Genomic DNA, 27,015 nt, shown 5'->3' on the forward strand with positions numbered 1-27,015 from the left:
CTGATAATGGTGTGAGCCTGGCAAAGACAAGACTACTCGGATATGACTGAAGATGAGGATCCATGGGTGTGTATTTGTGCATACAGTGAAAGACCTCCCCCTGAACATTTCATCTCTAAGAGTCAATAAAAGCCATTTTGCACTTACGCCACTTTCTGTGATATACAATTGAAGCTCTAAATTCTGTTACATACAGATAACCTCTGTATGTACTATAGTATACTGCAACATGTTTTTCATCTGTTGTCTCCTCCACTGGACTGTTAATTTGTTGAGGATAGGAACTGTGTATTAGTTAGATTTGTATGCCGAGCAAAGCACATGGCCCATATGATGAGGTACTCCATCAGGATATATGTGTGTTAAAATGAATACAAGAATACATGTTTTTAATTAAAAAACTATGAATGAGATGGAATCAAGATGTGCCCTGTTGTAATCCATACACCTCTGAATGGCTTTATAAGCAAAGCCTTAAGAATTTGGGCACCTTGGAATATAACATGTGGAGAAAAAGAGAATGAGTTAAATGACTTCACTTAAAAATTGTATTTTCTGGGGTGCTTCGTGGCTCAGTCAGTGAAGCATCCAACTCTTGATTTCTGCTCAGGTCATGATCTCATGGTTCGTGAGTTCAAGCCCCACATCAGGCTCTGAGCTGACAGTGCGAAGACTGCTCAGGATTCTCTGTCTCCCTCTGTCTCTGCCCTGCCCTCTATCTCTCAAAAATAAATAAATAAACATTAAAAAAATTGTATTTGCCAAATTTATTTTTCGGTAGTTCAAAGCTGTAAACACCCCATTCAAGTCAAATGGCCTTAAGGTTCAAGGAAACAAATAAGTAACAGCAACAGAAATCCTAAAATCCTTATCCTTCAGTTCTGTTCTCTGGTAGTTACTTATTCTAGCTCCTTTCCCTAAATTATACAATCTAATTGCTTCCTTTTCTCCCCCATCTCCTGAAAGAGAAATCAGTTCTTATTCCCAAGTCATGAAAGTGAAGGCAGGTGGGCAGGATAACCACAACAAACCAGGGTACAAATCAAGCCTGTTGCATTTGATTTTTAGACCTTCCCCTCAGCAAATCTCTAAGACTGATCTGTTGCAAAATTATCCTTAGGTTCGCTTTGGCGATTTTGAAGTTTATTCAAAGGGAAATTAGGAGAAATTAGACCTGACTTTCTTTCACAAAAAATAGGCTGAAGCTCCACTGAGAATTGGGAACTGGTGTCAGACTGGAAGACTCACACCATTTTTCATGAAGCAGGATTTTATTCACAGTGCTCTATGTTAACTGGACAGCAGGCTAACAGGGAAAAGGAGAAAGATAGGAGATAACTTTTTTCTTTTGTTTCTTTCTTTTTAAAAAAAAATATGGAACACTCCACGAATTTGCGTGTAGTCCTTGCACAGGGACCACACTAACCTCTGTATTGTTCCAATTTTAGCATATGTGCTGCCAAAGCCAGCACAAGGTCACCTTTCAACATTTCTCTCTGCAGGGAGAATCATAAGCTGAGCCCTGTAATTTTTTTTTTTTCCCTAGACCTGCACCATACATTCCCTGAGTTGTCTTAGAGTGGTCCCCGCTGGAAAACCATTTAAAGCCCTTAGGTTTCAAGGCTTCAGTAAAGGTGTGTCAAGCCCTGGACTCTGTCACCCTCTAGTCATCCCCTTGAAAAGCGAATCCCATGCTGAGTTAGCTAATGAGTAAGTCTCTGCTTTAATTTTTTTTAATGTTTTTATTTTATTTATTTTTGAGAGACAGAGAGAGATGGAGTATGAGTGGGGGAGGGGCAGAGAGAGAGAGAAAGACACAGAATCTGAAGAGGCTCCAGGCTCTGAGCCTTCAGCACAGAGCCCAACGCGGGCTCACAAGCCGTGAGATCATGACCCGAGCCGAAGTTGGATGCTCAACCGACCAAGCCACCCAAGCGCCCAGAGTAAGTCTCTGCTTTAATCGAAGAAACCACAAGGAAGGCCTGCTTCCCGCTCTATCTAGGCAGAATACCACGGGCATCACCGTGAAATGGATATTAAGTAGGCCGTGAAAAACTCTAACTTCTGTCTCTTCCATATCAAACTAGATAAAATACTTTCCTTTCATCCTTCTTTTAAAGTCTTTTAACCTCTGGATACATATCAGTAAAACAAGGGTGTGCCTCAAAGTCTACTTTTTGTACAATTTAGTGATTCTATAGCACTGATATAAAGGAGTGGGAAACGTCTGAGACTATGCTGTATGCCAGTTATTTCTGGAATGTTGACAAGCCTTCTAATTGAGGTTCATTTGGATGCTATACATCCATGTGTCTACTACCATGAGACATATGTTCCTGTTATGAGCATGACATAGTGATGGAACCAAGGAAAAAGTACTCAATTGTACTAACTTATACATATTAAAAGCCTAATCACCTAATTAATATAGAATTTATTTGTCAATCCTGGTAGAACATCTCCCAACCTCTCACTAAATTATCTTTGTATACTATGAAATTAAAGGAATTAATCAAAGCCTAGGACTAACCATCAAATATTTGCCAGATTATAAGAGCGATTTCTACTCATTGTAAGCTTGATAGAACTAGAGTGAACAATAATAGTAATATGTCCACTCATATGGAAATGACAATACTATTAAAAAGAAGAGATTAAAAAGAAATTAAGAGAGGAGCGCCTGGGTGGCTCAGTGTGTTAAGTGTCCAACTCCTGATTTTGGCTGAGATCATGATTTCACGGTTTGTAGGATTGGATCCCGCCCGGTGTCAGACTCTGTGCTGACAGTGTGGAGTCTGATTTTCTCTCCCCCTCTCTTTTCTCCACCCCAGCTCATTCTCTCTCTCTCTCTCTCTCTCTCTCTCTCTCTCTCTCTCTCTCTTTCTCAGAAAGAAAGAGAGATTAAATGAGAGAGAATGAAATGAAAAAAGATCACAAAGAAACAAAGAATTCAATATTCAAAAATGGGAAAGGAGAGACCCTTCAATAAATGGTGTTGGGAAAACTGAATAGCCACATGCAGAAAAATGAAACTGGACCACTTTTTACACTATACACAAAAAGCAACTCAAAATGGATTAAAGGTTGAAAACCAATTTGACAATAAATTTCATATTAAAAAAATGGATTAAAGGCTTAAACATAAGACCTGAAACTAAAACTTCTAGAAGAAAACATAAGGGGTTACTTCCATAATATCAGTCTTGGAAGTGATTTTTTAGATATGGTACCAAAAGCAAAGGCAACAAAAGCAAAAATAAATAAGTGGGATTACATCAAACTTAAAAGCTTCTGTGCAGCAAAGGAAATCATCAACAAAATGAAGAGGGGATGGTGGGGAGAGGGGAGATGTTGGTCAGAGAATATAAACTTCCAGTTTTAAGATGACTGAGTTCTGGGGATCTAATGTACAGCATGGTGACTATCTCTAATAATATTGTGTTATATACTTGAAAGTTGCTGAGAGTTCATCTTAAATGTTCTCAGCATAAACATGAAGGAGTAATTATGTAAAGTGATGCCAGTGTTAGCTAATGCTGTGACAATAATTATTTTGTCATATATGTTTATCAAATCAACACATTGTACACCTTAAACTTATACAATGTTGTAGGTCAACAGTATCTCTATAAGGATGGAAAAAAACCCAAAATGCAATATTCAAATAAAATGAATATTGGAGACAAATTTGTTTTGAAAAAATTGAATTAATGACATGGAAGACAAAATTGAAAAGCCTTCTAATATACAGAGGAAAAATGTTTTAATTTTGAAGATTCAAAGAAAAAAATTCTCAAGCATCTGGAAGAAATAAGATAACAAGCTATCAACAAAGAAACAAAAATTGGTGGAGAGTCATACAATTTATCCAAGAGACAATCCAATTGAAACTGGAAACTCTCCATAAGTCTCAAGGTGCAGCAGAATTGGGTAACTTTAGAATTAAAGTGAAGGGTGTGATGTTAAAATAAGGTGAAAGATGGAAGAAAGGCATTCAAGGAGCAGTTAGATCCCTAAAGCCAAAGTACATTCTCCTACTATATGACTTCAGGTGGCTACTCTTTCTGAAGAAATTCAAGTTTTATTGTCTGGAGAAGATAAAAGAGTAATTACTTGGAAAGGAAGATTCCACACATGGTTAAACTTTAAGTACCCAATGAAAATAAGGAATTTATCTGACATGTAAACCATTATTAGCTCTCCTAGACCACCCTATACTGAAGTTTGAGGCTGGCAATCTCATCCATATGTCTAATACTTCCAATCACTTTTTTTTATTCCTTCTTAATCATGACCAGAGATCCCAGAACTTCCATATGAGAAAAGCTTCTCTTATATGAGACAGAGATTAAACCAACCAAAAGGAATAAAAAAAAAAATTTGGAATGAATGGACACTAATCTGACATATTTTTAAAAGATAGCACTTTTTTTTTTATAATTTTTTTTTCAACGTTTATTTATTTTTGGGACAGAGAGAGACAGAGCATGAACGGGGGAGGGGCAGAGAGAGAGGGAGACACAGAATCGGAAACAGGCTCCTGGCTCTGAGCCATCAGCCCAGAGCCCGATGCGGGGCTCGAACTCAAGGACCGCGAGATCGTGACCTGGCTGAAGTCGGACGCTTAACCAACTGCACCACCCAGGCGCCCCTAAAAGATAGCACTTTAAAAAGAAATCATCATTGGTATCAGCAGAGCAGTAAGACAATAAAGCATATTCATGAAGCAAGATATACATCCTCCAAAAAAAAATATTTAAAGAACAGAACAAGCTCTTAAAATGTAAAGCATGATAGGAAAAAAATATTTTGAAATAAAATATATAAACAAAATAAAATAAATTTAAAAATAAGAAAATACCATAAAGTTAAGGAAATTAGCCCCAGCATATAGAGCAGAAGAACACAGAGATGAAAAATAGGAGAGGAAGATAAGAAAATTGGAAGACCATTCTAGGAGGTTCAACACCTGAACATAGGGGTTGCAAAGAGGGCAAAGGAATATAGAAAAATGGAATGATGAGATTAATAAAATAATTAAAGGTAATACCACAGGATTGAAAGACATGAGTTTCTGAATGGAAGGGTCTATTTGGTACCCAACACAGTATAAGAAAGCAGACCCACAGTAAGGCACATTACTGTAACATTGTGCAAAAATGCAGACAAAGAGAAAAACTTAATAGCTTCTGGAATAAAAGGTAAAACAAAAGCAAAAGCAAACAAACATCAGGTTGCATACAAAGAATTAGGAATCAAAATGGCTTCACCCTCTAACATCACCGCTGGGAACTAACAACACAGCAATGCTTTCAAAATGCTGAAGAAAAATTATTTCCAATCCAGATTCCTATACTCATCCAAAATAACAAGCGAATACAGGAAGATTACAATAGAGACATTTTGAGACATAAATTATCTTTGAAAAGTTATCTCTCACCTCTTGCTCCCAGAAAGCATTGGCAAGATGCTCTACCAAAATGAAGTTGGCCATGAAAGAGAAAGCATGAGCAATAGTAAACATGGTCCAACACAGGAAGAGAGGTGAGGGAAGAGAATGCCCTGGATAAAGACTATAAAGGGAGCAACCAGTCCAGATTGCATGGGAAAGCTATCCTCTTTTTACATGTGCCAACATTCAGGCAAGTAAAAGTCAATATTCCTCTTTGTTATTGATGAGATTCATATTAGCGATGGTCTATATCTGAGATTAAATGGTAGAGAATAAAGAATGGTCTTTATGTGTATGGTTGCAATGATTCCCGCTATCTCTTTTAAACAACAGGCAGAATCTTTCGATCCCCAAAGATTATAACACATAAGAAAACACAAATATTTCCACGGAATTAAATTTTCTTACATAGCACATTTCATCAAATTTAAGAAACTTTCAATTGCAATTTGCAATTTATATTAGCAGGAAGGACAAACAACAAAGACTGAGAATCTAATTAATAATACACACATACAGCTGAGTCACCAAATTGCTACATCCTCACTAAAGGTTAAATGAAAAGTAAACCCATCATATGGGGAGATAGCAGGAAACTAGCATGTCTCAAACTTGACACTACTCGGAGAGAGAAAAATAATCTCTTCCTGGAATTTGAACCATAAGCTAATATTCACACAAATTTGTGGAGTCAATTCACATTTTCGATGTAGTTCAACAAAACAGAAGAGTTTTAACTTAGATAATTTAATTTGGAGTAGTCTATGGTTGGTAGGATTTCAGATGACTGGCAGAAGCAAATATAAATCCTCTAGAAGGACTCAGTTTTGAAAACCTTTGATTCTAAGATGCATCCTAATTGCACATTTAAAAAAAAAAAAGGAAAAGAATATGTGCCTTAGAATTCATGACATAATGTATGTAAATGCTTATAAATGCACAGAATGTCTCGGAAAGCATGCCCAAGAAGGCGAAAATGATTCCATCTGGTGAGAGGAATGAGTTAGTTTACTTAGGAGAAGGGGAATGTAGATCGTTATTCTTATCTTTTCCCCTTTATTAGTACTCTCTGATGCTTTCACAAATTGCCATAAAATTCAAAGTTTAAAGCAAAATAGGTTTATAACCTTGCAATTCTGTAGGTCAGAAGTCTGACAAAGGTCTCACTGAGCTAAGAGCAAGGTGACCAGAAGGCTACATACCTTTCTGCAAGCTCTAGGGGAGAATCTATGTTCTTGCCTTTTCCAGCTTCCAAAGGCCACATGTCTTCCTTGGCTTGCAGTCCCCTTTCTCCATCTAGCAACACAATGTCTCTCTAATCTTCCATCTGTCTTCATGTCTCTCTCTATCTGTAGCTGGGAAATGCTCTCCAATTTAAGGATTTATGTGATTAGATTTGGCTCATCCAAATAATACAGGATAATCTCCCCATCTCAGGGTCCTTAGCCCTAGTCACATCTGCAAAGTCTTTTATTTTATTTTATTTTATTTTATTTTATTTTATTTTATTTTATTTTATTTTTTGGTAAGGTAATGTATTGTATTCACAGGTTCTAGAGATAAGAATGTGAACTTTTCTTTTTTTCTCTTCTCTTTTTTTTTTTTTTGAAAGGGGGTCATTCTGCCTACTTTGTTGTTTCTTTTCAATTATGTAATGTGTGGTGTATTACATACTCAAGATTGAAAAAATTTACATTCCCCCAAAAAGAAATTATAAATGCCCTCTAATCTTGCAATTCCAGTTCTAGTATTTTACAGATATATTAGTGATGCAAAAAAGGGTGGTATGTACAAGGTTATTCACTGCAAAATTATAATATCAAAAGATTAAAAACAAGCTAAGTATACACCCATGGAATAGTGAAATAAATTGTACCTACATACAAAATGAAATTCTATGCAGCCATCTAAAAGAATGAAGAAACTTATTATGTAGTACTGAAATGGAACAATCTACAAAGTTAATTGTTAAGTAAAAAAGGCAAGTCACAGAAATAGTACATGTGTCACTGTGTGTGTGTGTATGTGTGTGTGTGTGTGTGTGTGTGTGTGTGTTATATGTACAAAAATGTATGCCTTTATACACTTGCTTATATGGTCACAAATTATGTCTGAAAAGATACCTGGATGACTCAGTCAATTAAGCCTCAAACTCTTGATTTTGACTTAGGTCATGAGATCAAGCCCCAAGTTCAACTCTGCACTGGGTGTGAAGCCTGCTTAAGAATCTCTCTTCCTCTCCCTCTACCTCTTCCCCTAAAAAAAAAAAAAAAAAAAAAAAAAAAAAAAAAAAAAAACATAAGAAAATGATAATGGTTACTTCTGAGAGGGAAAACCTAGATCCAGAAGACAGTAATATAAGGAAGGTTCTTCACCATGGTACTGTGGTACACATTTTTGTTTTTCTGGGTTTTTTAAAATATTTATTTATTTGTTGAGAGAGAGAGCGTGAGCAGGGGAGGGGAAGAGAGAGAGGGAAACACAGAATCTAAAGCAGGCTCCAGGCTCTGAGTATCAGCACAGAGCCGGACACGGGGCTCGAACTCAACAAAGTCTAAGGTCATGACATGAGCTGTAGTCAGATGCTTAGCCGACTGAGCCACCCAGGTGCCCCAATGCATTTAAATAATTTGCCTGAGTATACACAGGTAGATAGAGCTAGAGATTCTTACCCAGTTCCAAGCCCAAATACTATAATTTTCCTTCTTGAATCAATCTCCTATTTATTGTCATTTTAAATGTATGTTTCTCTTGCCATCTGTCTTCTCTCTTTTTTCTAATGGAGATTTTTTTTTATGTATTCATTTTTTCATTCTGTAGACCCTGATTTGGGTACCTAGCCTCTTCTGATAATCCCTCCTTTATCTCTTAGCTGTTACTAAGATTTATTTCCTATTAGAAAAGCAGAGGCAAAAGTCAGAGGGCTTCTGTGTTGCATACTGGCTATTTCTGGAGGAAAATGATAATAGAGCTCTTTTGTAATGCATTTCACATCTGTTTGTAGAAGTGAAATTGTAATAATTCTTGTTTTTGAGTGGGCTTTCTTTCAACAAATGGTGTGGTTCTTTCTGTTTCTCCTTTTCTGAGTTTTAATAACCACATCCTTCAGGAGACCAATGTAGGAAGAATTATGCTCCAGCCTCCATTTCCCTGTCTAATGCCAACCCCTTGTCTTTTCTTCAGCTCTGCAGAAAATGAGAAGTCCTAAATATTTGACTAAATCCTGAAGTCTCAAATATCTCCACATAAAGAATATACACAGTAAGGGATACCTGGGTGGCTCAGTCAATTAAGCATCCAACTCTTGGTTTCAGTTCAGGTCATGATTGAGCGAGCCTTGTGTCAGGGTCTGTGCTGACAGCATGGAGCCTATTTGGGATTCTCTCTCTCTCCCTCTCTCTTTCTCTCTCTCTCTCTCTCTGCCCCTCCCCTGCCCCTCTCTCTCAAAATAAAAAAGAATATACACAATGAGGGATGGATGATGGATGGACAGGATACATGGATGAATGGATGGATGGGTGGGTGGATGTATAGATTTGGTATACACTCAAACTACTTTTGACCATTCTCAGAAATGAGGCTATTTATGTAATCTAGCAACTACAAATATTGAGTACCAACATAAAAAATATTGTAAATTAAATTTTCTTTTCCTTCAAGTGTGGGAAAGTCTCCTGAATATATTGTGATAAATGACATGGAAATAAGATATATTAAGCCATGGGTTCTATTTTCAGTGTGCTATGTGCATGGAAAATTTTCACTATAGGAAGTAATCTTACCAACATAACTAAAATTAAATATGTAGATGAAACTATGAGTCAGTTTGGCTCTATATGCACTGTTTTTTCTGTTTGGATGAAATGTTCCGTCCATTAAAGCAAAGAGACAAGAATCTCTTTTTCAAGGCATGCTTTGAAAATTATTTCCTCAACAGCTTGGTACAGGTGTTAACAGGAAAAAGAACATTGCTGGAAGCAATTCTCAAGTGAACAAATGAAGGTGTAACAGGACTCTTGGTAAAATATGATCTTGATCCAGAGGCAGGAAGGGACCTATGAATCATCAGAACTACAGTGGAGAAAATTAGATTTTGCTCATTAAGTTGCTGAAAAGTGGCATCATCAGATAGGCCAGTCTACAATGCTAACACATTCACAGCTCTCCCATTGTAAAATATATAAATTTTTTTCTCATGTATTTGTGGTACCAAACTTTAGCTAACATCAGCAAACTTTATTATAAATTTTCGTCCATTTACAGTAACAACTGAAAGCAATTGAAGTTTTAGAAAAACCATATGCAATTGTGAAATGACGCATCAGGGAATTCAACATCTAAATGATGTTAATTATATTTAGTGTGGTTTTCTCAAGAAGCTGGGATAGGGAGGGTTCTAAATATAAACATAAAAATAGATGTTTATGTTTTGGGGGTTTTCTGTAGTGAAAAACAATGGAAATCGGTATAGCATCTCTGATACACACAAGTGTGACATTAAAATTAATAAACCTGATGAAATTTGCAGTATTTGGCCACTTTTTACCTGCAAAAAAGGGAATTTCTACAGAATCTTAATATATCCTACAGAGAAATTTACAAATTTAGAAAATGATATACGCACCGACTTCTGAAAAAACTAGATGACTTATTTCCATATTTGGTGGAAATTGTATATCATCTCTCTTGTACCCAACACCCATGGAGGCACTAGATGGGGACAAATCTGTCATTCTATGACAAGACAGGATAAGAGTTGTAGGCATTTTACCAATTCTAAGACAAAGAGTCATGGATACAAATAGAAGGAAGAAAGGGAATAAGAAAAACAGAAGAAAAGAGTTTCTATGAAAATAACTGCATCTTACAATAGATATAGATATTTATGTTTATAACCATATGAAGGGAAGAGCTCATAGATAGTGGTGATACTAAGATTTAAAGGAAACTCCGGGGGAAAATCAAAAACTTTGAAAAAATTGGGGAACATTCAGTATCAAACCTGGACTTCTGGACAGTGATTCTTTTTAAACTTCTCTGCTAGTTCCTAAAGGATTTTAGGTTTATGATTTAAGGTCATTATTTCTTTACAAGCCTCATGAGATTAAAATATTATAGAGCTCAAGAAATAGCGGGCCTGGGGATAAGTGAATGCACTCGCACCCCAGTTCAGGTGGGAGAGTACCTGGATGTTGTGACCCATTGTACAGGAACACGAGGAAATATGGAATTATTATGTCAAGTAATTATTAAACTTAGATGAACTATATGTATGTCTGTGCTAAATCAACTGTTGCATTAGATTTGAATGTAGGGAAATGAAAAAAGTTATTAAAAAAAGAAAAAAATTAAAAATAAGTTTTTTATGGGGGCTCCTGGTGGCTCAGTTGACTGAGCATCTAACTTCAGCTCGGGTCATGATCTCATGGTCTGTGAGTTTGAGCCCCGCATTGGGCTCTGTGCTGGCAGCTCAGAGCCTGAACCTGCTTCAGATTCTGTGGCTCCCTCTCTCTCTGCCCTCCCCTGCTCGCACTTTGTCTCTCTCTTTCTCTCTCTCTCTCTCAAAAACAAAGAGTAAAAAAAAAAAAACCTGTTTTTTAAGTTTTTTTTTTTTAATTTTCTCTTCAAAAATTGCCCTTTATTTGACTTTCACAATAAGATAACTTGACCTGGTATGAAATACCAAAGTTCTCTGGCATCTGAATTTCAGAAGAACTATGCCCAAAACACTTCCTTCATAGAATTGTATGAAAATATAAAATAATAATTTGTTTAAAAAATGCTTGTCTGTCTTTAATTTCCTGTCATAGATTTTATCTAGGGTTTTGCCATTTTTGTTTCAATCAGAAAGAAGATCCCTCTCTGAAAATAGTCCTGTATTAATAAGGATCTGAGTTCTAAACAAATATAAATCATAGAGACCTTTTGATAGCTAACTGTAAGACAAAAATAAAAGTCTCCCTTATGATGTATCTCTTCCCTTTTACAAAGCTTAAATTGGATAAAAGGGTTTATTTAACTTAGAGGTTCCGTATCATTTTCTTCTCTCCTCTTTTTCTAATTTATAACCCTGCCCTGAAAATCTGGCTGCTCAACTTGCTATTTTTAATGTGAAGGAAACGAAACAAAAGCCCTTACAGTACTGCTCAAATATCTAAAATATTAAACAAAAGTCTATTGACACAGAAAAATGACCAAACAACTGCTAATGATTTTCCTATAATTTCCGTATTTTTATCCTATTTTTCCTAAAACACTAGCCAAATTCCAGGGGATGTTTTGGTTTTCTCACTCTGGCCCCCTAAACCCATCCTAAACATGCAGCTGTGGCTCATTTGCAGGAGTGTCCACACAGCCTAACCAGCACTGAGCACGGGCACTCCTTCCATGACTTTTCTGGAACTGGTTTAACCAACATATGAAAATGAAGTCCTCTTGAGGTGGTTGTAAGAGAACAGGATGGTGGTAGTTTGAAATGGAAAAGAAATTGTATTCAAGTGGGCAATTGCATGAGACAAAATAGCAAAATAATCTCCTTATTTCTGTCCAGCTGGGTTTATTATTGGCTGACAAAGGAAATAGTCTGCCCTGTTAGTCTAGTCAAACACATAATGAGGGGAAATCATATTTTCATTCTTAGAGTCAAAAGGTAATCATGCTATAGTCTTAAAATGGGCACCAAGTTACCTTGATTTGGCAGATGTATATAATCTCTCATGTTTCTAATTAAGAAATTTCAGTAGGCTCTTGCTTTGAAGCTAACTCTCTTTCCTTCCTTCAAGTGTCTTACGTGCAGTGTCTAAATATATTCTTTTCTGCTATTCTACTCAGGAATATTAAATGTTTCTCTCTGTGGATAATGTTCCATAGAGAAACATATATGATAACGTATCAGAAACAAAAAACAAAACACAGAAGCAATGTATCGGATACTTTGAAATGCAGGCCATTGTCACACTACCTTTATCTAAGTGTGGACTAGAACTCTCTGTACATTGTTTTGGCTATATTGCTCTTGGGCTGAATCGCTCTTTTCAATACGCTGAACGTAATGGAGAAGAGGAAGTGCATAAAAACCAAGAGTGTGAGCACAATACTACCCTCAGCCCCAGCCCTTGTAATCCAACAGTAACAGAGCCACATTAATAGTGTCTTGGGCTATAGCAGGACAGGTCTCCAGTACAGCTTTTATGACCTATGTTTGCAAGTCTGTGGATTATAGTCATGTTAATGGCAAACACTTGGTGCCCTCAGAGAAATTTCACATTAATAAAACCTACAAAGCACAGTTCTGTTCCTTTGAAGTTGTTACTAAACATGTAATATTAGCTTGTGAAGCATTAGATGAGGAAATGAGCTCGATAAGGACTCTTGCAGTAATAGCTCTAAATTGATTATTTCCTTCCCAAAATAAACTTGCCAGGAGCCCTGTGGGCTTACTTCCGAAGACTTGCGCTGCTCAGGAACCTTATCACGAGGGAACGAACAGCAAAAAAGGAGACACACTGTGATAAGGCACATTCACTAAATATTAATACACTTATAAATTCAGTCTTTTCTAAATGGGCCTAAGACCCCTTGAGTGTTGCCATGAATTAAATATTCATTAACTGCATTCTAAACATGGGAAGAGGAAAGAACAATGTCTTTTAATGTTATTATGTTAAATAGCCAAACACAATAAATCCCTAGTTAAGTATAAAGGAAAGCAAATTCAGCCTGTGTGTACTGTAGTATAAAAAATTTCATATAGAGAAGCCATATAAGAAGAAACATAAAGAGCAATCTTTCAAAAGACATCCAAAGAGCACGTCCTTGAATTTAATACTAGTTTATTTAGGTGTCATTGCTCTGCCTCTTGTTTGAAATCAGAGGCAAAAAGTCACATTCACTATTAAAAATACGTTTTAAAAACTCTTTTTCTTATCTTTTGGGCGCATATCTATATAAAATGTAAATATTCCTTTAAAAGAAAAAAGAAAAAAGCCTATTCAGGAAAGAGCATTTTCTGCATTCCTTGAGCTTCTTCAATCAGTATTAGCCACAAAAGAAAGAAAGAATTCAGAACTGGGAATTTTTGTGGTTTGGGTTTCTATAAAGAAAAGGCCCCTTCTTACCCAGAATCACTACGCAATAAGGTTAGCTCTGTTTAAGTACATTGTTGCTACAATTGTTTACAGATTAATGTACAAATACTTATTTCTATAATTCTGATTGCCTGATTTTCCAACTAAATTTGTAGTTCCTGCCATATTTATTCTGGTTCAGAATTAAATCCAATTTGCTATTAGGACATTTAGAGAATTGTTATTCTAGTAAAAGAACAGAGTTGAGACCACTGGAATAATTATCACTCTTTTCTCTTCTCAGAAAATGTATTTGGAGAAGTCTAGAAACATCATTTTAATGATGAAAAACCATGTTCAAATAAAGTGAACCTAAATCTTAACCCCCACAATTCTCATTTGAAAGACCAACAATTACCATTGCTTTCTCTTCACATTTTAGTTTGACGAAGACTTGAGGTCAAAGCCATGTTTTTCTTGCACTGTGTCATTTTGAAATTCTTTCTGTAGCCTTTAAAACATATAGGTGACCAAGGCAGTATTTACTGATTTTGCTATTGTATTAGCTTGCATACGCGGAGGTTCTTTTTGTCTGTCTTACTGGCTAGTGCCTATGCGCTCCTTGACACACTCCTACTTCCCAGAAGCCTCCCAAACGACCACTGCCAGATCTTTCCATCAAAGAAATTCACTATGTGACTCCTAAGCTAGAGTCCATGGAGATGATTCCGAGAGTGGCAAATGCTTGAGCTCCAAGGGCCTCTGGAGGATTTTGGAGTTGGATAATTATTTGTTGTCAAAAAACCACACTATGTGTTGTAGGATTATCAGCAGCATTGCTAGATGCCATAGCACTGTCACCACCACCCAATCCTGGCAATCAGAAACACCTGCGGATATTGCCAAATGGGAGGCAAAATCTACCCAGGTGAAGGACCAGCTGTGGCCCAGGGCTCTCCCTCAAAGGGCAAAGTACACTTGCCAACCGATCTTGAAGATGGTCTCCAAAACAGAAAGCATGTCCCCTTAATTGAAAGCCTCCATCAATAATCATTTTGTGGGGAATACATAAAAATATCCTGAGCAGCATAATATGTAGGAAATCATCTATACAAACCCATGCTACAATCTGATATTTAATTCAAATAATTGTAGGTTAAATCTTGCCAGTAATGGGACTCCTTAGCAAATGTAGCTGTTCCTCCTAATATCTTGGAGGTGGTCAAGGTTGTATTATCATCCTCATTTTATGGATGTGGAAAATTAAGTGTTTAGCCAAATTAGCACAGCCAGTAAGTGAAAAAACAGGTATTAAAAGAATTTCTTTTTTTAAATGTTTATTTTTGAGAGAGAGAGAGAGAGAGGGAGGGAGAGAGAGAGATGAGTGCAAGCTGGGGAGGGGCAGAGAGAGAAGGAGACACAGAATCCGAAGCAGGCTCCAGGCTCTGAGCTGTCAGCACAGCACAGATGCGGGGCTCAAACTCACAAACCATGAGATCATGACCTTAGCTGGAGTCAGACGCTTAACCAACTCAACCACCCAGGCGCCCCTAAAACCCAGAATTTCTAAGAGTCAATTCAACTCTTTCTAGATTGTCTAGCAAGCAGCAGACATCAAATTTACCTTCATGAGATTATTCACTTAACAAATATTAACTCAACACCTATTATGTGCCAGTTCACTACTATCAGTGAGTAAAACAGACTAAAATTCCTATCTCCATGAAGCTTTCATTCTAATGTATAAAAGAAAATAAATACGTAAAATGTAGAGTATGTTAGGCTGCAATAAGCACTCAGTAGAAAAATAAACCAGAAAGAGGAATAAAAGCTATGAAACTTAGGGTGGTCGAGAAATGTGGGGTGATCAAGAAACGTGTCACGGACAAAGTCACGTTGAGAATCCATGGAAAGAACTTTCCAGGCAAAGGGAAAAGCAGGGATAGAAGTGAAGGACAGTCCTGGCAAAGAGAAAAAAGCAAGCACAAAGTTGTGCGACAGGACTGAGTGAGGCTGCCATTGGAACAGGGAGCCAGTAGTAGAGGGATCAGAGAAGAGCAGTGGTGCAAGAAGGCACAACTGATGACCCCGGATGACCCCCATATGACCCTCGGATGACCCTGGGGGCGCCATTTGCAAAAGACCAGTCAAGAGGACGCAGCCCTCTGCGCAGTTGATGAACTCGCAGTCTCTTTTGCTACAGACCTTGTTATTTCTACGTTATTCTTAATTTGTCTGAATGCTACTCTGTGAGAAATGTTTTCATCACACCAATTAAATTGACATTTAATTCTGAAATCCTGGTAAACGGAGTTGTCCTTTTTTCCCACCATACTGTTTCCTTGAAAATTCATTTCTAGTGTAATACTATCATTTTTAAAACTCTCTGGAATTAATATTTTGATGAACTAACTTTCAAATATGTGCTATTCATATTATTTTTATCCCTCGAATTTCATCTGTATGTGTCCTTGTTGAATGATAAATTTCTTGTCTGTATTCTGGTCCGGTAGGTTCCATTCGCCTAAAGTTTCTGACGTGGATGATATTCATAATACCTCAGAATTTAATATCATTTGTTAAATTCATTTATGTGCTGCCTTATCTTCCTTCAACTTATTCTGATAATAATTTTGCATAATCTAGTCTCTATAAATAGTTCTCCATATTCTCTTGAAACAGCTTCCACTAGTCATTCTATTTTAAAGTATCATGAGCCTTAGTTAATATTAATCAACACGATCTCATTTTTATATGCTATTTCCAGAAAAGTTCGAACGTATAATACAAAAGGAATGTTGCAAGGAGCTATCCCATACTTTTCTAAAATGCGTATGCAGAAAGACTTTAGGAAAGAGAAACTCAGAGAACTAATCTGGAACCTAAAAACTAATATAATCCTTACTTCTCACTATCGTTTGACTTAAATTTACTTAACAAGCTAATTATAGTTAATATTTCATGTTATGAAAGAAAGTGGAGAATTTTTATCTTCCTTGGGAGATCACAATATTTGCTTTGAAAAAGTACTTGAAAACCCCACTTGGAATTGAGGGTAAGAATTCCAGGGAATCCTCAGGTAGCAAAATGATTTCTGGGCTGCTTTGTTTAAACCGAATAAAGAGGGGCGCCTGGGTGGCGCAGTCGGTTAAGCGTCCGACTTCAGCCAGGTCACGATCTCGCGGTCCGTGAGTTCGAGCCCCGCGTCAGGCTCTGGGCTGATGGCTCAGAACCTGGAGCCTGTTTCCGATTCTGTGTCTCCCTCTCTCTCTGCCTCTCCCCCGTTCATGCTCATGTTCATGAGAGAAATGATAAATGGAAGTTGAGGAGCTTGTATAATAGAAAACAACAGTGAGCTGAGCTGAGGAACCAGTGAAACCCAACACAGGGCTGCCAATCTAGTAACATCTTTTATCTCTTTAACGAAGGGTTCTTGAACATTTTAACATGAGCCAGGACTATTCTAAGTTTGGTTATTTAGTAATGAGCAACTAAATAAACACCCTCCTCAAGGAGCTTTCACTCTTTTGAGGAATTCAGACAATAAACTAAACAAATAGATGTAGATAGATACAGACAGACAACATAAATGGCAGATAGGTTATAGTGACATTAGATATAAAAAAAATGCTAAGAGTTACATTTAAGCCCAGAGGATAGGATAATATAGGGTCAAGTTTGGCAAACATAAACAAGTTTATTTAGGAAAGATCTCTCTGAGAAAATTACATTTTAGAAAAAAGATGCAGGGGGTGAGGGAGACAGGATGAAGGTATATGAGGAAGAGACTTTCAAGCAGGGAAAGCAGAACTGTAAAGGTTCCCAAGACAGAATGTGCCTGGTGTGTGTGTCAGGAGTCATGAGAAGGCTGAAACCGCTACAGCAGAGCAAAGGGGTCAGAGGGGTAATGAGGGGCTAGATCACTTAGGAGCACTTTGGGATGCAAAGCCATGGAGGGTTTGGGGTAGAGGAGTGACAAAGTCCACATTAAATTTTTAGGAGTTGTTCTATATGCTGTGTTGAGAATAAACTAAAGCAAACCAAGGACAGAACTAAAGAGGCCAACTAGAAATCTATTGAATGATACTAGTGAAACTTGATGGTAGTTTAGACCAGTTGGGAAGCATTGTATATGGTGGGATGTGGTCAGGTTGTGGACCTATTTTGAAGTTAAAGTTCCAATGATTTGCTAATAAACTGAACAAGAACTAAGTGGAAAAAAAAGAATACCATTAAAATTCTAGGGTTTTTGTTTAGAACAATTGGAAGATGGAATTGTTTTAACTTAGATGAGAAACATAAGAGAAGCAGATCTGGGTGAAGGAATAGTCAGTTTTAGACTTGCTAATTTTGAGATATAAATTCTATATCTAAGTGCAAAACCCCAAGTAGATTGTTAGATATACACAAGATTGCCATTTAGAGAAGAGGTTCAGATGGAAGATATGAAACATTGGGATTAATCATGTACACATGGTCTTAAAAGCCATGAGAATAAATGATATTTCCAAGAGATGAAGAATAGATGGGCCTAGATGGTACTGTGGGGCACTCTAACATTAAGAGGCTGAAGAGATGGGAGAGAAAGGAAACGAGTCCAAGGAGGAATGGCCAGTGAGGTGGGAAGAAACCAAGAGAATGTGATGTTCTGGAAACCAAAAAGGAGCCAGCCGCATAAAATGAGGATAGAGAAATTGGAGTTGAATTTTAGCCAAATGGAGGTCATTTGAGACCTTAACAAAAGCAGTTATGATGAAGGGTTAGGGATAAAAGCATAAATAGAATGATTTCAAAAGAAAATAAGAGGAGGGAAATGGAAGACAGTGAAAATAGACAAATGAGTCATTTTGCTATAAAAAGAAAGACGGAAATATTGCAATAGCTGAAGGGAAGGGCATTTTGATAATATCTTTGTGTTTTTACAAGATGAGAGAAATAAGGGAATATATATGCTTATTGGTAAAGATCTAGTAGAAAGAGAAAGCAATGATGATGTTTAATAGAAAGGAGATCGTTTTCTGAAATTTTCTGAGTCTTAGTAGCTTAAAGGTGGTGAGATCTGTTGTAGAAGTAGGATTGCTGATTTCTCTGCGATATGACAGCTCATTCAGAGTGACAGAGAGAAAGCCAGTGTACGGAAGGCAGAGCCAGGTAGAAAGGAAGAACCGTGATGGGGGCCATAGACCTCTCCTGATTATTTCAGTTGTAAAGGGAATGGAAGGAGGGAAGCAAAGTCATCAGCAGAGCATGAGGCAGGGGAAAGGAAGGGGTGGTAGAAAGAGAGAAGAAAGCATGAAATCATCATCTAGCAAAATGGGAAAGTAAAAAGGGTTGGGGAAATATATCAAGATTGCTGGGCAACTCTAAGAGCTGAGGAGGGTAGCCACAAATTAGGTGAGACAAGTTATCATGGCTGAAATTTTCTCCAGCCGCTTTCAGCCATGTAGGAATAGTTTAAACTTGGATTCAGTTGTAAATAGAACGGTGGCTTTACAAAGCAAATACTTAGATGGGAAGAAGGTTGAGGCTTTAGGCAAGAGAATGTTTACAATCATGGGCTATGGAATTTTACCTGAGTAAAGAGAAAACTGGGATTTGGTGAAGGATATTGTATAATAAGAAAGTGGTAAGGTCAATGGATTTTTATTTCCCAGTGGAGCCTGAAGACTATTTTTTGAGTCACATTCTGAAAGGCAGTAAAACCGAAAAGATAGAAAGAGGTGGTCAGAGAGTGGGATGCATGATAATGAGATGATGGAGGTGTTTGCATTATTAGGAACAAGATCTGGGGTATGTCTTGGGAGAAAGTAGCTGATATAGACTAGAGACGGTACCATTGGAGGTCAGGAATCTAAGAGGCATTTGGAAGGATCCTCTATGTGTGTTTTCAAACCCCAACAATTATGATAGGAATGGCATCAGTGAGAGTGACAGTGGGCCAGTGATTAAGGAATGAGTGAGAGGGAGTTTGGAAGCAGTGAATAACTATGTCAAAGGAGTGGTATATACTAATAGCATAAGAGATAAATCTGGGGAGGGGCATGAGAGGTAGGAGTTATGGAGTCTGTAAATAATGAGGAACAGGGAGAAAGACATTTATCCCTCCTCCGGGCCCAGTGGTATGAAAGGTGTTGACAAAAATCATCTACTACTTGAGAGTCTACTGAGTGTGGTGATTAGATTATCCATTGGAATATGTTCTTTATTTTTTTTTAATGTTCATTTATTTTTGAGAGAGACAGAGAGTGAGGGAGGGGTAGACAGAGAGGGAGACAAAGAATCCAAAGCAGGCTCCAGGCTCTGAGCTGTCAGCCCAGAGCCTGATGCAGGACTCGAACCCAAGAACTGGGAGATCATGACCTGAGCTGAAGTCAGATGCTCACCCGACTGAGCCACCGAGGCACGCCAAGGTAACTTCATTTAAAAAGTAAAAAGTTACCAGTTCGCCTACAGGTGCTGAGGCAGACCTGAGGAAAACCTTAAATTTCAGAAATGTCAATGAATTGGAGATTGACCATTTTGTGAACAAGCTTCTGGTGAGTTAATCTAGCAGCAGAATTCCCAAACTAGATTGGGTGCTGTTACAAGTCTATTTCACCCTTGAGGGTCATGGTTCCCTCCACAGACATTACATCAACTTCCTTATTTTGAGGAACTTCAAAAAGTGTGTGACCTCTGAAAAGTACATAAGTTTTAGGGATGATATATGAGCACAGCAAATACCCCCCCCCACCCCCACCCCCACCCCCACACATGCTGCGTATCCTAATTGCCTTTGGTTTCTTCTAGTACTTCTGCTGACTCAATGTATATGACCAGTTTTTCAATGTTTGAATCTCTCATCACATAGACTGTCCTTTTAATAGTTGATCCTTGCCAAAGATGCTTAGCAGATCTAAAAAGTTCCTTTGGTTGTACACAAACTGCAACCAAGCTCAGTACCACATGCCAAGAATCAAAAGCCAGGTCAAAACCCACCATCATTATTGCAGGATGGCCACGCCCCTGCACTATATATGTATGTCTTCTTTACCTTTCAAATTATCCACTGTAGGAAGATAAGGGGCAGAGAAAAAAGAAAAGCATCCAGGAATGCTGTTAGAAAACGCCGGGGGCTAGAATGACAGTTATGTCTGGCTGCAATGCATTTTTCTAGTATGAAATTGCATATAAAATTACTATGTCAAATGCAGTGTTTGCCCTTTCCTTCCTAGGTTTACAGCATTTATAAATTCATATTCAGAACCTAAGCTTATCTTTGGAAAGTGACTAGAATGTCTGGTTTTATAGGAAATTTTTAGCCTTTTAAGCTTATGTATAAATGCCATTAAGAAGTCCCTTCCAGGGCAAAATCTTCTACCCAATAGGTCAAGTGTCATGGCCAGATTGAGCTACTCTCTGTTACCATAGAATTACGTAGTGATGAGCTACTGAAGTCTCAAGTACCACCCTTTCTGAGGTTATATTCAATTTAAAAATGAGAATTTGTGACAGAAAATTCCCAATGTTCTCTCTTACCCTTGGACCCTACCCAACCCTTGATTTCATCCTATATTTATTTTTTTAAAGATTTATTATTTATTTTATTTATTTATTATTTATTTTATTATTTGTTCTTGAGAGAAAGAGAGAGTGCATGCAAGTGGGGAGGTGGCAGAGAAAGAGGGGGACAGAACATCTGAAGTGGGCTCTGTGCCGGCAGCAGTGAGCCTGATGAGGGGCTCGAACTCAGGAACCGCGAGATCATGACCTGCGCTGAAGTCAGACACTCAATCAACCAAGCTATCCAGGTGCCCCTAATCTTACATTTAAAGAATTGACGCACCTGGGTGGCTCAGTCAGCTGAGCGTCCGACTTGGGCTCAGGTCATGATCTTGCCGTTCGTGAGTTCGAGCCTCGCATCAGGCTCTCTGCTGTCAGCACAGGGCCCGTTTCAGATTCTCCGTCCCTCTCTGTCTGACCCTCCCCTGCACTCTGTCTCTCAAAACTAAATATATTTTAAAAAAGAAAGAAGGAAAGAAAGAAACTATTTCTTCTTCAAGTGTTATACCCCTTTCTCTACGTAAGAGTTCCCAAGATTTTTCCTCACAAAAATCAGGTGTCTTCAACCAGTGAAGCAGACAATACCACTGGCCAGGAACATGGCTTCCTCAACAGAGTAACAAGGTGCCACTACCTCAGGCTCCCTGGAACTTTGGGCAGGTGAAGATGAGCACCAAAGCAATGCAATAATGAGTGACTGCTTCTTTCAATGAGACACCCCTCATTACTCTGTCTGCCTGCAGGGCAAATCAGTGACAGTCTAATTATGCAAGTAGTATGTGGTAGCTAATGTGGCCTGAATGTCAACTTGTTAGCTACCCTCTGTTGATCTTCCAAAGATGGAAGGGGAAGTGCAAGAGAAAGAGGAAGGGAGAGGGACAGAGAAAGAGAAAGCAAGAGTTTTTTTGTTATTTGGGGGAAAATATCCTTTTAGTAAGCCAAGGACTGTTACTTGTGTATCATTATACAAGTATTATTACTTCAATGATAGTATATAAGTATTGAGAATAAGTTGGTTATCAAAAAAATTCAGTAAGTCCAACATTTCATGTAAAAATTATCTTGTTTTAATCAGGGCCACCCTAAGCCAAACAACCATGCTCATTATTGTGGGTCTTTTGCAAGGGCTCCATATCTACCTACAACTCCCACCTTCGATGTCTTCTTCCCAGACTTCTCCACCTTGCCTCGGCGAGAAGCCCATACTGTCAGATAGCCCGTGAGCTCTCTTGCCATCCTCATCTAGTTCTGCATACTCTCTTCTCCTAGTTTCAGAATTTAGCTGTTGATGTTATCCATTCAAGAGCAAACCTCCCACACCTTCAAATTAATGATAGATGATTCTGTGCTAATGGGTTAAAGTTATGGCTAGGAGAGTCTCAGTTCATTTACATATAAAAAAGTAGATTTTAACTGTAACTACTTATCACAATGAATGTCAATCCAACTAGATGTATCCTTACCTTTTTAAATAAACATTTTGTAATGCTGCTTTACTGTTCAAAAATTAAACTCATAGGGGAGCCTGGGTGGATCAGTCAGTTAAGCATCCGACTTCAGCTCAGGTCATGATCTCACGGTTCGTGGGTTCAAGCCCCGCATCTGTGCTGTGCTGACAGCTCAGAGCCTGGATCCTGCTTCAGATTCTGTGTCTCCCTCTCTCTCTGCCCCTCCCCGGCTCACACTCTGTCTCTCTCTCTCTCAAAAATAAATAAACATTAAAAAAAAATTAAAAAAAAAATTAAACTCATAGGCAACAAAACTACCTACACATAAAAGAGTATACACTCCATTAAGTATAATATAAAGAAAATAAAAGAGAGTCATTTATCTAAAAACAGAACTTTTCTCTATGCAAAACTGTGTACTCTAGAAGACACACTGAGGCAGTCAGCTGTTTGCCGTCTGCGTGGGATCACGATGACTGGGGCATCTGTAACTACTGGCCACAGATGGTTTGCTGCTAATGACATTCTTCAATATGGTGAACAACTTTAGTAAAGTTTCAAATAAAACAGAGTTCAGTCTTTGATTTACACAATTGTTGCTGTTGCAGACACACCCAAGAGAGACTTCCAGTTAGTCATGTCCTTCTGTAACTGCTTCCCCTTGAATGAGGAAGGAATCTGTGAGTGATCTGCTTCTTACCAATAGATTCAACAGAGGCAACAAGATACCAACATCGTGATTACGTCACACCAGGTGGCAACCATGAAGGGATTTCCTAGATATAATCAGGGGTGCCTGGCTGGCTCAGTCAGAAGAGCACTGGACTCTTATCTTGGGGTCATGGGTTAGAGCCCCATGTTGGGTGTAGCAATTACTTAAAAAAAATCTTTAATCAGTTGATTTTTAGTTCATCAAAAGAGGAATTGAGCCAGTCCGACCTCATCTGGGAGCCCTTTACATGAGAATATAGATATGGGAAAGACTCAGGCGGATATCCTCTTTGTTGCTAGCCTCGAATCAGGAAGCTACTGTGACTTCTGCAGCTTCAGGGATATGAATTCTGCCACCAGCCATGTGCACTTGGAGGAGGATGAAATCCCTAGTGGAGACTGTATCCCAGGTTGACATCTTAATTGCAGCCTTGTGAGACCCTGAGCAGAGGATTTTGCTAAGTGTGCCCAGACTACTGACCCATGACCCACAGAAACTGAGATAATAAATACATGTTTGAAGCTACTAAGCGTATAGCAATTTGTTATGCAGCAATAAAAAATGAATGCAGTTATATTTTTCATATATTCAATGTAAAGTAAAAACATGTGAAAATTATTTATGTATATCTGCTAAAACAGGTTTACATTCAGATCATTACAGTGTTTTCACCTTGAGTTATATCCAATGGGAATTTAAATGTCAATTGGACCATATGAGAATTCTTCCACAGATAGATAATCCCTCTCTCCGCAGGATGTCTAGTACTCCCGGACCGCACCCACTAGCTGCCTATGGTAACCCACCAATCACTAAAACTTTCCAGCTTCCCACTTTGGAGACTTTATCTCCCTAGGTAAGACCCAGTGGCCTTTAAGACATTAACACAGTCTTTACTACTGAAGCAAAAGTTCTAATCCTAATTTTTAAGCAAGATTCTTCTATTTTTTGAGGGGAGGGAGGAGTAGAACGGGGAAGTATTCAAGACAACTTTAAGAAACTGATAAAAGCACTAGAGCCCTTGCTCTAGGGGAACAAAAAAATGAACACATAAAAGAACATCAAATTTTTACATATGATTTTGGGTCTTTTAAAGGACATCTGTGAGTTTTTATGAGCTCATGCTCCTTACCCTAAAGGTGGAGTTTTCAGGGACAGAATAAGAAGAAAGTAAGGAATGGCAAAAAAAAAGATGGGGGAAGTTTCTTTGAAAATGAAGGATTTAGAGTCTATGTTCTTAAAGAACTGCCACCAGCTAATAAAGTTTCCTTTTTCTGGCTGCTTTGCCTCCAGGGAATGATCTGAGAAACTGAGGAAGCTTGAGAAGATTCTTCAAGATAATGAAAGAGTAATTACAATCATCTCTGTTTTACCAAAAGTTTAATTAAAAACAGTTACAGAGAAAACATGTGTTTCTTATCTTTGTGTTGTTTTGTAATCAGCTACAAAAATGAGAAAGTAGCAGCTCAGAAAATCAATGAAAGAGGGATATTTTAAAGAAAGCAATTTGAAATGCAAAGAAAAATCTTTGGTGCATAATCAAGAACACAAAAGGGAAAACAGTGAAAATAAACATTAACATTTTTAGAGACCTTGCTTTTTTGTAGCTCATGAATATTTTGTTGCATGTTTACCCCTAATTCTTCACTCATTTAAATGATCCAACTTTGACTGCAGTGATATTTGTTCATTATAAATCAAGGAAACTAGACTTTTTTCTGCCATATGTATTGTAATTGTCTCCCTAAAAAATATAAGTTGTACTTACTAGGTTGACAATTTTTTGCACTAGTCAGAAATTTATTTTGTTTGATGAATGGCTTAGTTTGGATTCTCATGAACACTTTAAAAATTCTGGGTTCAGGGACAGTTAAGAAGTCCTTTCTTGCTTTAAAATAATAAACAAGGTTATTGTTTTCTTCTAGACTTTTTGTGTTTTTATTTTAGATGTTTAAATATTTGGTATAGGAGAAAAATAAAGATCCAGATCTACTTATTTTTTTCTGAATATTTAGTCACTTTATTATAAATTAAATCTCCATAGGTGTTTGGTACTGCTCCTGGATAGTGTTCTGTTGCTGTCTATTTATTCAAAAGGACTAAAAATTTTAATTTTTGTTGCTTTATTATATATGCTTTAGAAACAGTAAAGCTGGTTCATCAGTATTAATTCTTTTCTTCAGAATTCTCTTGAATATACTTGCTTGTCAATTTCTCCAGGTGAGTTTTACATTAGATTATCAGTAACAATATCATATAGGTGTTATGTTAATAATTGGGATTATATTGAATTTATAAATAACTTGAGGTATACTGATATCTTCATAATATTGATTCTTCCTACTCAAGAATAGAGAGTATCTTTATATTAATTTCAATTACCCATTATGTCTCTTTGAAAAGTTTTTACCTTTATTTCATGTAGGTATTACACATCTCATATTTAGCATATTCTAGATATTTTCTGTTTGAGGTTGAAATGTAAAGGGAAAATTCCTCTACTTTGTCTACTATGCTCTTGTTTGAATATAAAATCTATTTTCTTAATTTACTATTTCAAAAATTCCTGCCTCTCTGAAATTTCCTAGTGACTGATTATTTAACCGATTCTCATAGATTTTCTTGGTTAATCCAGTCTTGTAATCTGGAAATAATGATATTTTACTATATACCTATATCTATATCTAATCTATCAAGCAAGTTAAAATGGTAGTTCTTTTAGTGAATGAGCATTAATTATTAGCTTTCCTTTTGAGGCAAAGCTATTTTTTGTATATTAAAACTATGCCCATTATATTTTTAAATCAGTATATCTGATTCAATAAAATAATACTTTTTGACATCTACTGACACATTTTTCTCTTTTTCTTCATTAATATAATGCACTGTTATAAACAATTGCTGTGAAAACAGCTTTGTTTGATAACATCAGTTTTAGATGAGCACATTTTAATTATTAGTCATTTAATGAACATTGTGTCCTACAAGAACGTTAACTTAGAGAAATGTCAGTTATAGAGTTGGCCCTCACAGGCAGGTTCAGCATCATGCATTCATTGAGAATGTAAGTTCAAGTGCTCCAGAACCATCCATGCTCACTTCAGGTGCTGTTTGTGTCCCCAGTTCTTTAACTGCATATTTGCATGTTTTAATAGTAGATTCAAAATAAATAATGACAGCACAGTAATTATAAAAATGAATTATAAAAATGAGTTTTATAATTATAAAAATTATAAAAATGAAGCATAATTGCTTAAATTATGTCATTCTATGTAAACACTTAGCATTTTTGTGTTTAAAATTTAAAACAATGAAACAGTATGAACTGCAAAGTGTAATATTTATTAGTACAAATATATGAAATACTCTTCTGAGTTTAAATATCTTTAAACTGTTCATTCCTTTATTTTTAACTAGTGGGGTGTGGTTTTTTTTTTTTGTTTTGTTTTGTTTTGTTTTGTTTTGTTTTTTGCTTTTAATAGCTTTACTGAGGTATAATTTCCACAACATAAAAATCACCCATTTTAGCGTGACTTTAAGCATTTGACTTCAGCTCGGGTCTTGATCTCACAGTTCGTGAGTTTGAGCCTCTCATTGGGTTCTCTGCTTTCAACACAGAGCCGGCCTCAGATCCTGTTTCCCTCTCTCTCTCTGACCCTCTGCTCACTCACTCTCTTTTTCTCTCAAAAATAAACATTAAAAAAAATCACCCGTTTTAAGCAAACAATGTTTTTAAAGGAATTTAAAGAGTTGTTAATGATACTGTAATAGTGATGTAACAGGACAGATGGTAAG

The 27,015-nt window shown here is 37.2% G+C and overlaps 1 long non-coding RNA gene and 1 other non-coding gene across 2 annotated transcripts in view; both read right to left on the bottom strand.

The window, feature by feature from the left end:
* LOC123384951 overlaps nucleotides 1-27,015 on the bottom strand; it is a 110,072-nt gene that overhangs the window by 25,799 nt on the left and 57,258 nt on the right. The window lies entirely within an intron of this gene.
* Nucleotides 1,369-1,472, bottom strand: LOC111560326. Its single transcript, XR_002742077.2, has one exon. It is a non-coding gene; the product is annotated as a U6 spliceosomal RNA (small nuclear RNA).

This window comes from Felis catus, chromosome B1, assembly GCF_018350175.1.
Source record: "Felis catus isolate Fca126 chromosome B1, F.catus_Fca126_mat1.0, whole genome shotgun sequence".
Taxonomy (NCBI): domain Eukaryota; kingdom Metazoa; phylum Chordata; class Mammalia; order Carnivora; family Felidae; genus Felis; species Felis catus.